Below are 15,011 nucleotides of genomic sequence, written 5' to 3' on the forward strand. Positions count from 1 at the left end.
GGTGACTTCATGAATAGAATTAGTGCCCTTGTAAGAAGAGACGGGAGCCCGGCACGGTGGCTCATGCCTTTAATCCCAACACTTTGGGAGGCTGAGGCAGGAGAATCACTTGAGCCCAGGAGTTCGAGACCAACCTGAACAATTCCAATGGTGAGACTCCGTGTCTACAAAAATTTAAAAATTAGCCAGATGTGGTGGGATGTGCCTGTAGTTCCAGGTACTCAGAAGGCTGAAACAAGAGGATTGCTTGAGCCTAGGAATTCGAGTTGGCCGTGAGCTATGATCGTGCCAGTGCACTCCAGCCTGGGGTGACAAGGAGAAATCCCATCTCTAAAAAAGAGAGAGAGAGAGACATGAGAGAGATGATCTCTCCCTCTACCTCTCGGCCATGTGAGGATACAGCAAGAAGGTGGCTGTCTGCAAACCAGGAAGAGTGCTTTCACCAGGAACCAAATTGGCTGGCACTTTGATCTTGGTGCCCCCAAAATTTTAAGAAATAAATTTCTGGTCAGGCAAGTTGGCTTATGCCTGTAATCCTAGCACTTTGGGAGGCTGAGGCAGGTGGATCACCTGAAGCCAAGAGTTCAAGACCAGCCTGGCCAATATGGTGAAACCCCAACTTTCCTAAAAATACAAAAATTAGCCAGGTGTGGTGTTGGAGGCCTGTAATACCAACTACTCAGAAGGCTGAGGCAGGAGAATCACTTGAACCCAGCGGGTAGAGGTTGCAGTGAGCCAAGATTGCGCCACTGCACTCCAGCCTGGGTGACAGAGCAAGACTCCATCTGAAACAAAAAAGAAGGAAGAAATTTCTGTTGTTTAAGTCACTCATCTATGGTATGTGTTATAGCAGCAGGAGCTCACTAAGACACTAACCTTTCCAAGATCCCCAGATTCCTAGGACTCTTGGAAGACCAAGAGACCTTCAGAGCACAATAAAAGTGTCCATGACTTTAAGCCCTTTAATTCTTTCCACTACAGCAAAGAAATGGAAAAATATTGGCATTTTCTGATACCCTTGGATTTCAGTTAGCTTCTTCAAGACTGCACAGAGTTCTTCTCCTCCCTTATAGCAGGTAGTCCACAGATTCTGTAGATTCCTTCCCTCTGAAATTCCAGAGATAATCCAGTATCCATCAGAATGCCTTGAGACCCCTGGATTCCTATGGGACCATCCAGCCTCTCCAAGATCTGTGGATCCCTAGTAACCGCTCAGACTCACAAAATCTGTGAAATCCCAGAAGTTTTAGGACTTGCCTTCATTCCAGATTCCTGAGAATCCCCAGGCACACTTAGATAGCTACAATCCCTTCTGCATATGTCTCCAATATGCAGCTTCTACCAGGTCCCTGGATCCTTCAGACATCACAATTTCCACATAAACCCGGTTCCAGGTCTTCCTCCTCTCTTTCTCCAACTAAAGTCTATGAGGAGATCACTGAATTTACAGGGCCCAGAACACAAACTTGAGGATCAACCAAGATTTCCATGAAGTCTGTTATCAAAGAAGTTCAGGGACTTTAGGACAATGAATTGCAGTGCAGGGTCTGCAAGAACACTAAAGCTGAAGATTGGCCAAGCACAGTGGCTCACACCTGTAATCCCAGCACTTTGGGAGGATGAAGCGGGTGGATCACCTGACGTCAGGAATTCAAGACCAGCCTGACCAATAGCGTGAAACCCCGTTTCTACTAAAAACACAAAAATTAGCCGGGTGTAGTGGCTTGCACGCCTGTAGTCCCAACTACTCGGGAGGCTAGGACAGGAGAATTGCTTAAACCCAGGAGGAAGAGGTTGCAGTGAGCCGAGATCACGCCACTGCACTCGAGCCTGGGTGACAGTGAGACTCCATCTCAAAAAAAAAGTAAATACATAAATAAAAATGAAGCTAAAGATTTCCTCATTACCAAGGTATCAAGGTAAGGTCCCAGAATCCTCCAATCGCCATGTTGCATCTTCCTCCACAGCCTAGAATCTCCATGTTCATCCCAAACTTCCTCCCTCAGGACCTCGCAACAATACGCATTTCCAAAGCCTCCTACAACAGAGGCCACCGAACTCCCATGTACACCAAATACCCACGTCCTGACCTCAAAACCCTTTCCTAATGGACCCAAATGGCCATGTTCTCCTATGCAGTCTCACTCAAGACAGAATTAGTGTGCAGGTGTCAGCCCCTTGTGATAGACAAGCAGAGGAAGAGCAGCAGTGGATCTATGAACGGGTGAATGTCCACCACATATCCCAATTGTGTGGGCTTAGACTCCAGGATATCATCTTCTTCCTGGACCCTTGACTTTCAAGAAAGGAATAAATATGGAGGATCAAGAGGGGAGATATAGGAGGACAAGGAAGATCTTAGGGACCTAGAAATAAAAACAGCAGCTTCAAGGTGTTGAGCTTCCCTGTGCCTGATGCTGTGCAAACCAGAACTTTTCTTGGAGTATGCAATGCAGTCTTTAGAAATCCGTGATAAAGGTTCTATGATCGTCCACATTTTACATGTGAGCAAACCGAGAGTCAGAACCATTAAGGTTCAGCCACCGAAGGTACCTAGCACAGATGTAGTAGTCAGATCTGTTTGACTCTAGAGGCTCTGCTTTTTTTTTTTTTTTTGAGACAGTCTCACTCTGTCACCCAGGCTGAGAGTGCAGTGGCACAATCTCGGCTCACTGCAACCTCTGCCTCCCGGGTTCAAGTGACTCTCCTGCCTCAGCCTCCCGAGTAGGTAGGATTATAGGCACCTACCACCACACCTGGCTAACTTTTGCATTTTTAGTAGAGATGGGGGTTTCACCATGTTGACCAGGCTGGTCTTGAACTTGTGACCTCAAGAGATCCACCCACCTCGGCCTCCCAATGTGCTGGGATTACAGGCGTGAGCCACCGCGCCCGGCCAAGGCTATGCTCTTAACTACACTTATTCCTCTTCCTGCCCTTTCCCCTCAATCTGCAGACAGGGTACTAAGACCAACCGGGAAGAAATTCAAACTCCAGGGCACTTCATGTTTCATAATAAACCACAGAGCTCAAGTTTCAAACATTTTCCAATATGTGTTGGCAGCTTAGATGTCATTTGTTGACTCTTCTACCAAGGACGGGTTGGGGGAAGGTAATAAGAAGCCCTAAAGCTGTGTCTGGTTTTGTAACAAGCACGTGAGTCCATAAAACCATAAAACCAAATGCCTGCATGAGATGGTAATCATCCACGTGCTCTCTCCCTTGGAAAGAGGCTGAAACCTTTGACTCAGCGATTCTTCAACATCAGGAATTTAGCAGATGTTCAAACCACAGTCTCTAAATCAAAACTTGAGCTATTAAGATGACTGGGTGTGAAATCATGGCCTCTTGTTTTGTTCGTTGTTTGGGGTGGGTTTTTTTAATCTTTTTGAGACAGTGTCTTCCTCTGTCACCCAGGCTGGAATGCAGAGGTGCAATCGAAATTCACTGTAGCCTTGACCCCCTGTCTCAGGCAACCTTCCCACCTCAGCCTCCCAAGCAGCTGGGACCACAAGTGCGTTCTGCCACACCCTAGTAGTAGAAAAATTTTTAAATTTTTTTTGTAGAGATGATGTCTCACTATATGGCCCAGGCTGGTATCCACTCCCGCCTCAGCCTCCCAGAGCAATCCTTACTCTCAGTTAACGGTTCGTGGAACTGTAAATTGGTACGGCTTCAGAGGACAGTAATGTGAACGCTTTTGTCTAAATTACAAAAGAGCATACTCTTGGATTCAGTTAACTCCACTTGTAGTAATGTCTCCTACGATGTACATGAAAGTGTGCAAAATCACCCAGATTCATCAAAGAACTGTTTACATACTGAAAAATGGGAAATCAAAATGTGCACCAAGATATTGGTTAAACAAATTATGATGCATTCATTTGATAGACTTTGACCATCAGAATCCCAGCAGAAAAATATGAGCGCTTAATGGAGGGACCTTTTTTTTTTTTTTTTTTTGGAGACGGAGTCTCGCTCTGTCACCCAGGCTGGAGTGCAATGGCACGATCTCGGCTCACTGCAAGCTCCACCTCCCGGGTTCATGCCATTCTCTTGCCTCAGCCTCCCAAGTAGCTGGAACTGCAGGCACTCGCCACCACACCCGGCTAATTTTTTGTATTTTTAGTAGAGACGGGGTTTCACCGTGTTAGCCAGGAAGGTCTCAATCTCCTGACCTCGTGATCTGCCCGCCTCGGCCTCCCTAAGTGCTGGGATTACAGGTGTGAGCCACCGTGCCTGGCCAATGGAGGGACTTTTTACAAAGTGGAGGGCAGTGTGAAGGAAACCTATAAGATGTTGAAGCACTTTATGGCTTACAATAAGGAGAAGCCATCATCGTCCCTAGGTTGAAAAGTGCAGTGAGAGGGAGCAGTATCTGAAACCGAGACTGATTGTATAGGGGTAAAAGAGAACCCCCAGCAGGAGGGCATGGTTCTGGCAGAGGAATACAACCACTGCTATCACACAGCCAAGCAAAATAATCTGACATTGCTCTTCTCTCACCCTTCCCTTGGCCAAACCCAAAAATTTTTTTAATGTAGAGGTGAAGGGAGCATGGGTGATACAGTTTATAGAGGCTGCCCTTCTAAAAGACAGGTTGGCCGGGCGCGGTGGCTCACGCCTGTAATCCCAGCACTTTGGGAGGCCGAGACGGGCAGATCACGAGGTCAGGAGATTGAGACCATCCTGGCTAACACGGTGAAACCCCGTCTTTACTAAAAAATACAATAAACTAGCCAGGCGAAGTGGCAGGCGCCTGTAGTCCCAGCTACTCGGGAGGCTGAGGCAGGAGAATGGCGTAAAACCCGGGAGGCGGAGCTTGCAGTGAGCCGAGATCCGGCCACTGCACTGCAGCCTGGGCGACAGAGCGAGACTCCGTCTCAAAAAAAAAAAAGACAGGCCATGGTGGAGAGTGGAGATGGTAGGGCAAATAGAATACCCACCCACCTCGGCCTCCCAAAGTGCTGGGATTACAAGCATGAGCCACCGCGCCCGGCCTCATTATGCCCCCTCTTAACCAAGTTCTAGGGTAAGGGAAAAGTTGCTTTCAGGGTTGGTGTGTATCCAACACTGCACCCTTCCTTTAGAAGTAGGGGGTAGATGCCAAGGGAAACTGGAGCTATATAATGCCATCATCAAGCCTTCAGCCCTCTTCCAGGCCTGCCCCAACCGGCCTTTCCAGAACTGAAACAACAGCATGGGCGCCACCTCCATCCCACCATATGCCTGGGACCTAGGGTGTCAAATTCCCCAGGACCTCCAAACACTTCCTCCTCTGCCCCTCTGGGAACAGCAATCCTGGTGCACACCCATGAACCTGCAGGGGTACCCACACCTCTACCTGGCCTCCCAGACCCTTAACCTCAGGGGCTGTCCACCCAGCCTAGCCCCTGGCACCAGAGCCCTGGCCCAGCTCAATATGCCCTTGCGACCTGGCCAGGAGGTAGGTACCTAAGGCCAGTTTCTTTTTTTTTCTTTTTGAGACCAAGTCTCACTCTGTTGCCCAGGCTGGAGTACAGTGGCATGATCTCAGCTCACTACAACCTCTGCCTCCTGGGTTCAAGCGATTCTAGTGCCTTAGCCTCCTGAGTAGCTGGGACTACAGGGAGTGAAAACATGACACAACCACTTTGGAAGCAAGTTTGGAAGTTTCTTATAAATATACACTTATCATAGGACCCAGCAGTCACACTCACAGATATATCCAGATACATGAAACATAGATCCCTATAAAGACGTATGCATATACACCAAGAATAATACATATTATTTATAAACACACTCACTGACTCCTTATAGTAGCTCCATGATGAGAGAAGTGCCACCAGACCCATTTTACAGATGAGAAAACTGACACTCAGAGAAAGGAAGTCAGTTTGCCAAGTCACACCAAGACTAAGAGACCAATGAGGATTCAAACCGCATCCATCTAACTCCAGATCTGGTTTTCTGGGCTGTGCTATTGTGTCCTGGGTGCTGTGTTGAAATGTGTTGTTTTGGCCGGGCATGGTGGCTCACGCCTGTAATCCTAGCACTTTGGGAGGCCAAGGTGGTGGATCACTTGAGCTCGGGAATTCGAAACCAGCCTGGGCAACATGATGAAACCCTGTCTCTACAAAAAATACAAAAACTGGGTCTGGCACAGTGGCTCATGCGTGTAATCTTAGCACTTTGGGAAGCCGGTAGGGCAAGATCACTTGAGGTCAGGAGTTTAAGTTAAGCTGGACAACATGGTGAAACCCCATCTCTACTAAAAATACAAAAAAAAAAAAAAAAAATAGCCAGGTGTGATCTCAGCTCCTTGTGAGCCTGAGGCAGGAGAATCACTTGAACCCAGGAGGCAGAGGTTGCAGTGAACCGAGATCGTGCCACTGCACTCCAGCATGGGCGAGGGACAGTGTGGATATGCTGTTCGGTATTTACTATGGTCTGTTCAGCTGTTGGACGGCCAGATGCTAGGTGTTGTGTTATTTCTGGGTGGGATCGTAGAGTTGTCAGGCGCTGCATGTGGTTTTGCGTTGTGTCATCAGCTGGCTGCCAACATTGTTGCGTGCTGCATAGTGTGTCCTTTGTTCTGGTGCCTTGATTGTATGCGTGTTGGTATCACATGGAGTGTATTTGGAGTGCTATCTGCTTTGGGTTGCTGTACTGCTAGGTATTGTGTTGTGTGGCAGGATTATGGAGCTGTATGCTGGCATGATGTGTTGGTGTGTGGTTACCATGTCTAGGGATGTTTCCAGGCTGGTTGTTAGAGTCCATGAGATTATCCTGTGTTGGCACTCATGATCCTATTTGCTGGGTGTTCTGTTGCCCTGTGTTTGTTGTGTTCCGTGATGCCTGATGATTGCCTTGTGCTATGTTGCGTGCTGTGTGTTGTTGCCAAGAATAGCCGGTTCTGTGGTTGGGTATTGTTGTTGTGGATGTGCTGCAGGAAGTTGTGGGTTCTGTGCTGTCTGTGGCACTGACACATGCTTTTGGGGTGTTGTTAAGCAGCATGTTGGCGACCATGCCTGTGTTCTACACATAAGACATCTGGAGTCAGATGTTATTACAAATTAATCTCAGGTATGGGTCTGTTGTTGCTACTGTCATCTTTCCTGATCAATTCCGTTACACTCCCGGGCAGGCCCTTTGACCCCGTTTGCTTCAAGTAAACTCAGTCATCCATTTCATTATCATTCAGTACTCTGACATTCTTCCCTTTCCAGATGAATGATCTGCTCCTGGTATCATACTCCTCAGCTGTGTGCCGTCATGAACATTTGGGGTCAAGTAACTAGGTCAAGCAGGAAGGGATTGTGGGTCCCAGGATCTGAGACCAGGCTTGGTGGGCAGGAAGGTAGATGGCCTCCCCGGGTTGCCTCCATCAGGCCCCTTAGGGTGCAGGCTTGCCCACTCCTCATGTGAGCATTTACTTGGCCATGTTCCCTCCACTTCCCACTCCCCTATTTAAAGCCCCAGCCCAGGGCCTCTCCAAGACCCACTGGCCTTGTAGAGACCCAAGTCCCTGCCCTACCTCACATCCACATGGAGACTTCCAGGTCCAGCCCTGGGCCTGAGGTACTCCTCAAAACCCTCCCACTCTGTCTGGTCACTTGGTTCTTTGTATCTTTGAAACCTCTCCTGGACTGGGAGTGCCGGGCCTCCAGCGCATCTTCCAGAACTTCAAGTGCCTGAGAGACCTCATCGCCCACAGCGTCCACGACCACCAGGCCTCTCTAGACCCAGATCTCCCCGGGACTTCATCGACTGCTTCCTCACCAAGATGGCAGAGGTAATCCCAACCTGGAAATCCCACCTCTAGTCTGACCTGAAATTCTCCTGCTGCCCCGGCCTCAAACCCACAGGGACCCCAGATGGGGCAGGGTTGGGGGACCTTCTCCCTGGAGAAGCTGAAGCATCTGGCCCAGCTGGGCTGGAGCCAGGAGCCACTCGCAGCCACCTCCAATTACAGCTGATTAAGAAGTCATCCAAAGGGTAGGGCGGGGCAGGCTGAGGGAGGCGGGGGCGTTGCTCACGCTTATAATCCTAGCAGCTGAGGCAGGAGGATCGCGTGAGTCCAGGAGTTCGAGACCAGCCTGGACAATATAGTAAGACTCAGTCTCTGCAATACATACATACATACATAAAACGTATTTAAAAAAAAACAAAAGAAGAGTCGATTTCAAGGCTCACATCCAAGAGAGTTAGGTGCCAAGGCCCTGCAGCTGAGATTTTCCCAGCCCTGCCCTGCTGCGTTCCCCAGCTCTCCTAGGGAAAGAAAGTTAATCCCAGCTGGGACTGAATGGGCCCCCAGCAGCAGTCGTACTGGTCTAGAGGGAAGGGGTGTCCATCCCTGGCTCACGTCCCCACCCCTCCACCAGGGCAGGACGACCCACTGAGCCACTTCCACATGGATACCCTGCTGATGACCACACATAACCTGCTCTTTGGCGGCACGGGCCGGTGGGAGGCTGCTGGCATGCGCTTCCCTGTGGCACTCTGCCAGAGTACCCGAAAGTTCAAGGTGAGGCCCACCCACACAGCAGCGCGGAGGTGCCCATGTGTTCCAGCCTCACCCCAGAGCAGGGAGCCACTGCCCCGCCTCCAGCCCCGCCTCCCAGGTCTGAGGGCCAGCCTCCTGCAGCCCCGGGGTCAAAAGCCAAACCCACAGGCCCGGGGACTGATCCCACCCACACAGACCATGAGGTCCACGCAGCCTGCTTGAATCCTGACCCAGATCCCACCTGCTTAGTTGTTTTGGTTTTTGTTTTGTTTTGGAGCCCAGTGCTCCTGTCACCTAGGCCTTTGGTGCAGTGGTGTGATCTCAGTGTCCTGCAACTCACCTCCCGAGTTCAAGGGGTTCTCCTGCCTCAGTCTCTCAAGTAGCTGGGATTACAGGTGCACGGCACCACATCCAGCTAATTTTTGTATGTTTAGTAGAGATGGGGTTTCACCAAGTTGGCCAGGCTGGTCTCGAACTCCTGGCCTCAAGTGATCCACTCGCCTCAGCCTCCCAAAGTGCTGGGATTACAGGCGTGAGCCATTGCACCCAGCTCTGCTTAGTTTTTTGTTTGTTTTTGAGACAGAGTCACTCTGTCGCCCAGGCTGGAGTACAATGGTGCAATCACAGCTCACTGCAGCTCCTTGGGCTCAAGAGATCTTCCCACCTCAGCCTTATCAATAGCTGGGAGGACAGGCGTGCACCACCACACTCAATACACTCGGCTAACTTTTTATTTTTTGTACAGACAGGGTCTTGCTGTGTTGCCCTGGCAGGTCTCCAACTCCTGGGCTCAAGCAATCCTCTCACCTCAGCCTCCCAAAGTGCTGGGGTTACAGGTGTCAGCCACCGTTCCCCACCTCCACCCACTTAGTCTTGCCTTGTTCCGACCGTGTCCACCACTGCATAGATCCACCTCCGGCTTCAGAGCCCAGCTAACAGTCCTCCCAGAGCCCTGCCCCAGAGCCCCAGCCACACACCTGCCAGGGAACCCAACCTCTCCCACACGGCCTGGCCCACACACACAGCTCTGTCTGCTATTCCACCTCCCCAAGCTCCACCTCTGGGTATATCCCCTGCTCTGCCCCTGATATCCAGCCCTCCTGCACAGTTTACCCACTCAATCCACTGTCCAGCCAGTAGGGTCCCAAAACTGCTCCTGAAATCCCATCAGGTCCTGATTCCAGGCCTCCCGGAAGCCCCGCCCACACAACCCAATGCCCAGGGCCTTGCACAAGCCAACCTTTTGCCCTCACTGACGCACTTCCTCCCAGGCCCTGGCTAATTATTATTCCCCCCCCCCTTTTTTTTTTTTTAAGACGGAGTCTTGCCCGGCGCGGTGGCTCAAGCCTGTAATCCCGGCACTTTGGGAGGCTGAGACGGGCGGATCACGAGGTCAGGAGATCGAGACCATCCTGGCTAACACGGTGAAACCCCGTCTCTACTAAAAAGAATACAAAAAACTAGCCGGGCGAGGTGGCGGGCGCCTGTAGTCCCAGCTGCTTGGGAGGCTGAGGCAGGAGAATGGCGTGAACCTGGGAGGCGGAGCTTGCAGTGAGCCCAGATCACGCCACTGCACTCCAGCCTGGGCGACAGAGCGAGACTCCATCTCAAAAAAACAAAAAAAAAAAGACGGAGTCTCGCTCTGTCGCCCAGGCTGGAGTGCAGTGGCCCGATCCCGGCTCACTGCAACCTCTGCCTCCCGGGTTCAAGCGATTCTCCTGCCTCCACCTCCCAAGTAGCTGGGACCATAGGTGTGCGCCACCATGCCCAGCTAATTTTTCTATTTTGTTTTAGAGACGGGGTTTCACCATGTTGCCCAGGCTTGTCTCTGACAGGGGCCAGCCCCTCCACACCTGTGGGTATTTCACGTCAGGCAGGATGAGAGGCGGAGAAAAGAAATAAGGCACAGAGACAAAGTATAGAGAAAGAACAGTGGGCCCAGGGGACCGGCATTCAGCATACGGAGGACCCGCACCGGCCCCAGTCTCTGAATTCCCTCAGTATTTATTGATTACTATTTTCACTATCTCGGCTAATGGAATGCGGCAACAGAACAGGGTGATAGTGGGGAGAAGGTCAGCAGGAAAACATGTGAGCGAAGGAATCTGGGTTACATATAAGTTCAAGGGAAGGTACTGTGCCCAGATGTGTGCCTAAGCCAGGTTTATGCTTCTCTCCATCCAAACGTCTCAGTGTAGCAAAGAGTAACCAAGCAGCATTGCCACCAGCATATCTCGCCTCCAGCCACAGGGCGGTTTTCTCCTATCTCAGAATAGAATGAATGTATGATCAGGTTTTACACCGAGACATTCTGTTCCCAGGGATATGCAGGAGTCAGAGGCCTTCCTCTTATCTCAACCGCAAGAGGCTTCCTCAGCACAAACCCTTCATGTGTGTCAGGTTGGGGGACAGTCAGGTCTTTCCCTTCCCATGAGGCCATATTTCAGGCTGTCTTAGTAGGGGGAAACCTTGGACAATACCCAGGCTTTCTTGGGCAGAAGTCCCTGCGGCTTTCTGCAGTGCATTGTGCCCCTGGTTAATCGAGAATGGAGAATGGCGATGACTTTTACCAAGCATACTGCCTGCAAACATATTGTTAACAGGGCACATCCTGCACAGTCCTAGATCCCTTAAACCTTGATTCCATACAGCACATGTTTCTGTGAGCACAGGGTTGGAGTTAAAGTTACAGATCAACAGCATCTCAAGGCAAAACAATTTTCTTAGTACAGATCAAAATGGAACTTCTTATGTCTTCCTTTTCTACATAGACACAGTAACAGTCTGATCTCTCTTTCTTTTCCCTACATATCCCCCTTTTCTTTTTGACAAAACCGCCATCGTCATTATGGCCCGTTCTCGCTGGTCACTGTCTCTTCGGAGCTGCTGGATACACCTGTAGACTAACAACAGACAGAACAGGCATACAAGGATTAATATGAAATTTACAATAGTGGAACTTCTGATGATTTTAACCCAACTGACCGGGTTAAGATTGGCGAGGCCATCAGCAGCATTCACGATTGCCTCAGTTCCTGGCACCACATTTAAATGGGCTTTTGATGCCTCAAAAATGTGTTCTTTTAATTTTGAAAAGTCTAAAGTAAGATTATCTTCTCTTCCTTGCAGGTGGTGTCTAACCATGTCCCGGTAATGCTCAGACTCATTATAGGCTTGGGGTGTAATACAAAAATCTGACGTATTCCAGTCACACTGTAACTGAAAATGATGTTCCAAGCTCATGAGCCTATCTCTCATCCAAATGACAGTTTGTCTGAGATCATTAATTTGGTTTGCCAATTTTTGATCTATTTGGGTCTGAGATTTTCACAATTTTGAGAAATTCTTTTGCCGATCATGGACATATTTTGCAGTTTGAACAGAGGATTGTAAAACAATTCCAGTAGCCGCAGCAGTAGCTGTCACTGCAATAAGGCCCATAATCACTGCAATCAAAGTAAAAATGAATCTTTTGGATCTAGTTAGAATTCCTTTTAATGCTTCCATTAAAATATGGATGAATGGCGAGGCCTCCCATGGTTGGTCCATGGACACAGGATCCACACACCCTCTCTTGCTCTCACTAGTAGAATATGGTGCTGCAATTAAAAGTGGAATCAATGCAAGGAAAAAAATCTACAATTTTCACAGGTTATAGTTTGGGAATCTGGTTTGATAACTATGTTTCCTACAACTAGCATATAAGGGGGTTTTACACAACTTTGCAAAGAAATTGTCAGACTGGAATTTAGGTTGATAGTATAATATGGCTTATAATCTCTTGTTCCTGTGGCTTGATTTCCAGACCAAATTCTAATGTGGTGCAAGGCCACAGTAAACTTCCATAATTCTGGATGTTCAGGACCAGTCACAGGACTAACTTTGGTTGAGGTGATGAAATTCCCTTTTCACCCCATTTCCATGGATAGGGTGATTCAAACCTTCTATAAATCTGGTCCAGTGTTTCAGTTAAATCGCTATCATAGGCCGGATTAATGGGCAAGATAGATGGGGCCTGTGAATATGAGTGAGTCTGGCCCGTACAATTATGATATAATTGGCCTCGAGGGGCCATCAGTAAACACCATCAGAACATTTTCTAAAGGTTTACATTTGGCAATTTTAGGTAAAATCCAAGTAGTCAATTTTAAAAACTGGAAGATTTTTGTTTTTGGGTATTGATTGTCAATAATTCCCACAAAATCAGTAAGACCAATCTGCCAAGCACCAGAATTGATAAAGGCTTGTCTAACCTGTTCCTTGTTTAAAGGAACGATGATTTTGTCTGGGTCACTTCCACACAATTTTATTATTTGTAGTTTTGCCTGACCAATTAATGTAGCCATTTGATCCAAGCACAATGTAAAAGGCTTAATTGTACTGTGAGGAAGGAACAACCACTGCACAGGATCAGTATTTTGAACAATGATGCCTGTTGGAGAATGTGCAATAGCAAAAATCAGAAGTTGGAGTGGGGCCAAGGGATTTACTTGTGCTGATTGAATTTTTTCTTTAATTTCTTTAGTTGCCTCTGGAGTTAATGTTCTTTTACTGTTTAATTCCGGGTCCTCTCTTAAGATAGAGAACAAATTTGACATGGCATAAGTAGGGATGCCTAGAGTTGGCCGGATCCAGTTAATATCTCCTAGCAACTTTTGAAGTCATTTAATGTTTTTAATGTGTCTTTTCTTATTTCTATTTTTGGTGGTTTAATTTTCTTTTCCTCTACCTGCACTCCCAAGTAATGAAAAGGAGTAGAGGCTCGAATCTTATCAGATGCTATTGTCCGTTCTGCGTTGGCAACCTCTGTCTGCAGAAATGTGTGACAGTCAATTAATTTGTCTCTCGTTTCTGCAGCACACAAAATATCATCAACATAATGAATGATACAACAGTCTGAAAACTTATCTCTAACTGGTTGAAGAGCTTGAGCTACAAAAGTCTGACAAATAGTTGGACTATTAAGCATTCCCTGAGGTAACACTTTCCACTGAAACCTGGTGGCTGGTTCTTTATTATTTATGGCCGGTATAGTAAAGGCAAAATTTTCAAAATCCTGTTTTGCCAGAGGAATGGTAAAAAAGCAATCCTTCAGATCAATCTTTTTTTTTTTTTTTTTTGAGATGGAGTCTCGCTCTGTTGCCCAAGCTGAACTGCAGTGGCACAATCTCGGCTCACTGCAAGCTCCGCCTCCTGGGCTCACACTATTCTTCTGCCTCAGCCTCCCTAGTAGCTGGGACTACAGGTGCCCGCCACCACACCCGGCTAATTTTTTGTATTTTTAGTAGAGAGGGGTTTCACCGTGTTAGCCAGAATGATCTAGATCTCCTGACCTCGTGATCTGCCCGCCTCAGCCTCCCAAAGTGCTGGGATTACGGATGTGAGCCACCACACCCAGACTCAGATCAATTATAATTAAAGGCCAGTCTTTGGGGATCATGGCCAGAGAGGGCAACCCGGGTTGGAGAGCCCCCATGGGTTGAACTACGGCATTAACAGCTCTTAAGTCAGTCCGCATGTGCCATGTGCTGGATTTGTTTTGAATTTCAAACACTGGAGAATTTTAAGGAGAGAAAGTGGGTGAAACATGCCCTTTTTTTAAATAGTTCTTTTAATTATTTTATGTAGCGCCCCCAACTTTTTCTTAGGGAGCAGCCACTGTTCAACCCAGACAGGACACTGCGGGGTGAGTCTGAATTGCTCTTTTACCATAATGAACTGCAGGTTGCGCAATAATGGGCGCAGTGAGCCAAGTCGCAGTGAGTGGGGTTTCGGGCTCCCTCCCCCAGCTTTCACTCCACTGCGGAGCAGGTGGCCGTTGTGGTTTTAGCACTGATGGCCCCAATGGTTCTGGATCTTCTCCTCTCAATTTTAATGTTTCAGGATATTACCTCCTGTAATTGATTGTAGTCAACATTTTGAGTTGACCCAGCCTTTACAGACTCTGCTACATATTTACAATGTGAACTTTCCAGGATTTTGTCCCTGCCTCTTCTTCAGAATCTATTATACAGCTTTCAGGGGCATCAGAAATTGAAATGCTATCTTCTCTTCTTTGAAATAGCGTAATTAGATTTTCTGTAGAAGCTCTAATTCCCCCTCTTCTTAAAAGAATTTTAATAAAGCTGAGATAAGAGGCATATTTACTTTCAGTTTGTCCCATTGTTACCCTGGGTTCCTCCAAGCGCACAAGCTTACTGCAAGGCTGACCACGGACATACTCGGGAATCTCTCATCCACTTGTCCTTGATGTTCATGTTCTTAGCGTACCCTCGCCTTAGAGAAAGGCACCCATGTTGGACGTCAGATGAAGGGGGCCAGCCCCTCCACACCTGTGGGTATTTTTTGTCAGGCGGGATGAGAGACGGAGAAAAGAAATAAGGCACAGGCCGGGCGCGGTGGCTCAAGCCTGTAATCCCAGCACTTTGGGAGGCCGAGATGGGCGGATCACGAGGTCAGGAGATCGAGACCATCCTGGCTAACACGGTGAAACCCTGTCTCTACTAAGAAATACAAAAAATAG

The 15,011-nt window shown here is 48.3% G+C and overlaps 1 pseudogene; it reads left to right on the plus strand.

Annotated features, from left to right (window-relative positions):
* The first annotated feature begins 5,314 nt into the window (after positions 1–5,314).
* On the plus strand, positions 5,315–9,628 carry LOC116271603 (annotated as a pseudogene).
* Positions 9,629–15,011: the final 5,383 nt, after the last annotated feature.

This window comes from Papio anubis, chromosome 20 (genome assembly GCF_008728515.1).
Source record: "Papio anubis isolate 15944 chromosome 20, Panubis1.0, whole genome shotgun sequence".
Lineage (NCBI taxonomy): Eukaryota > Metazoa > Chordata > Mammalia > Primates > Cercopithecidae > Papio > Papio anubis.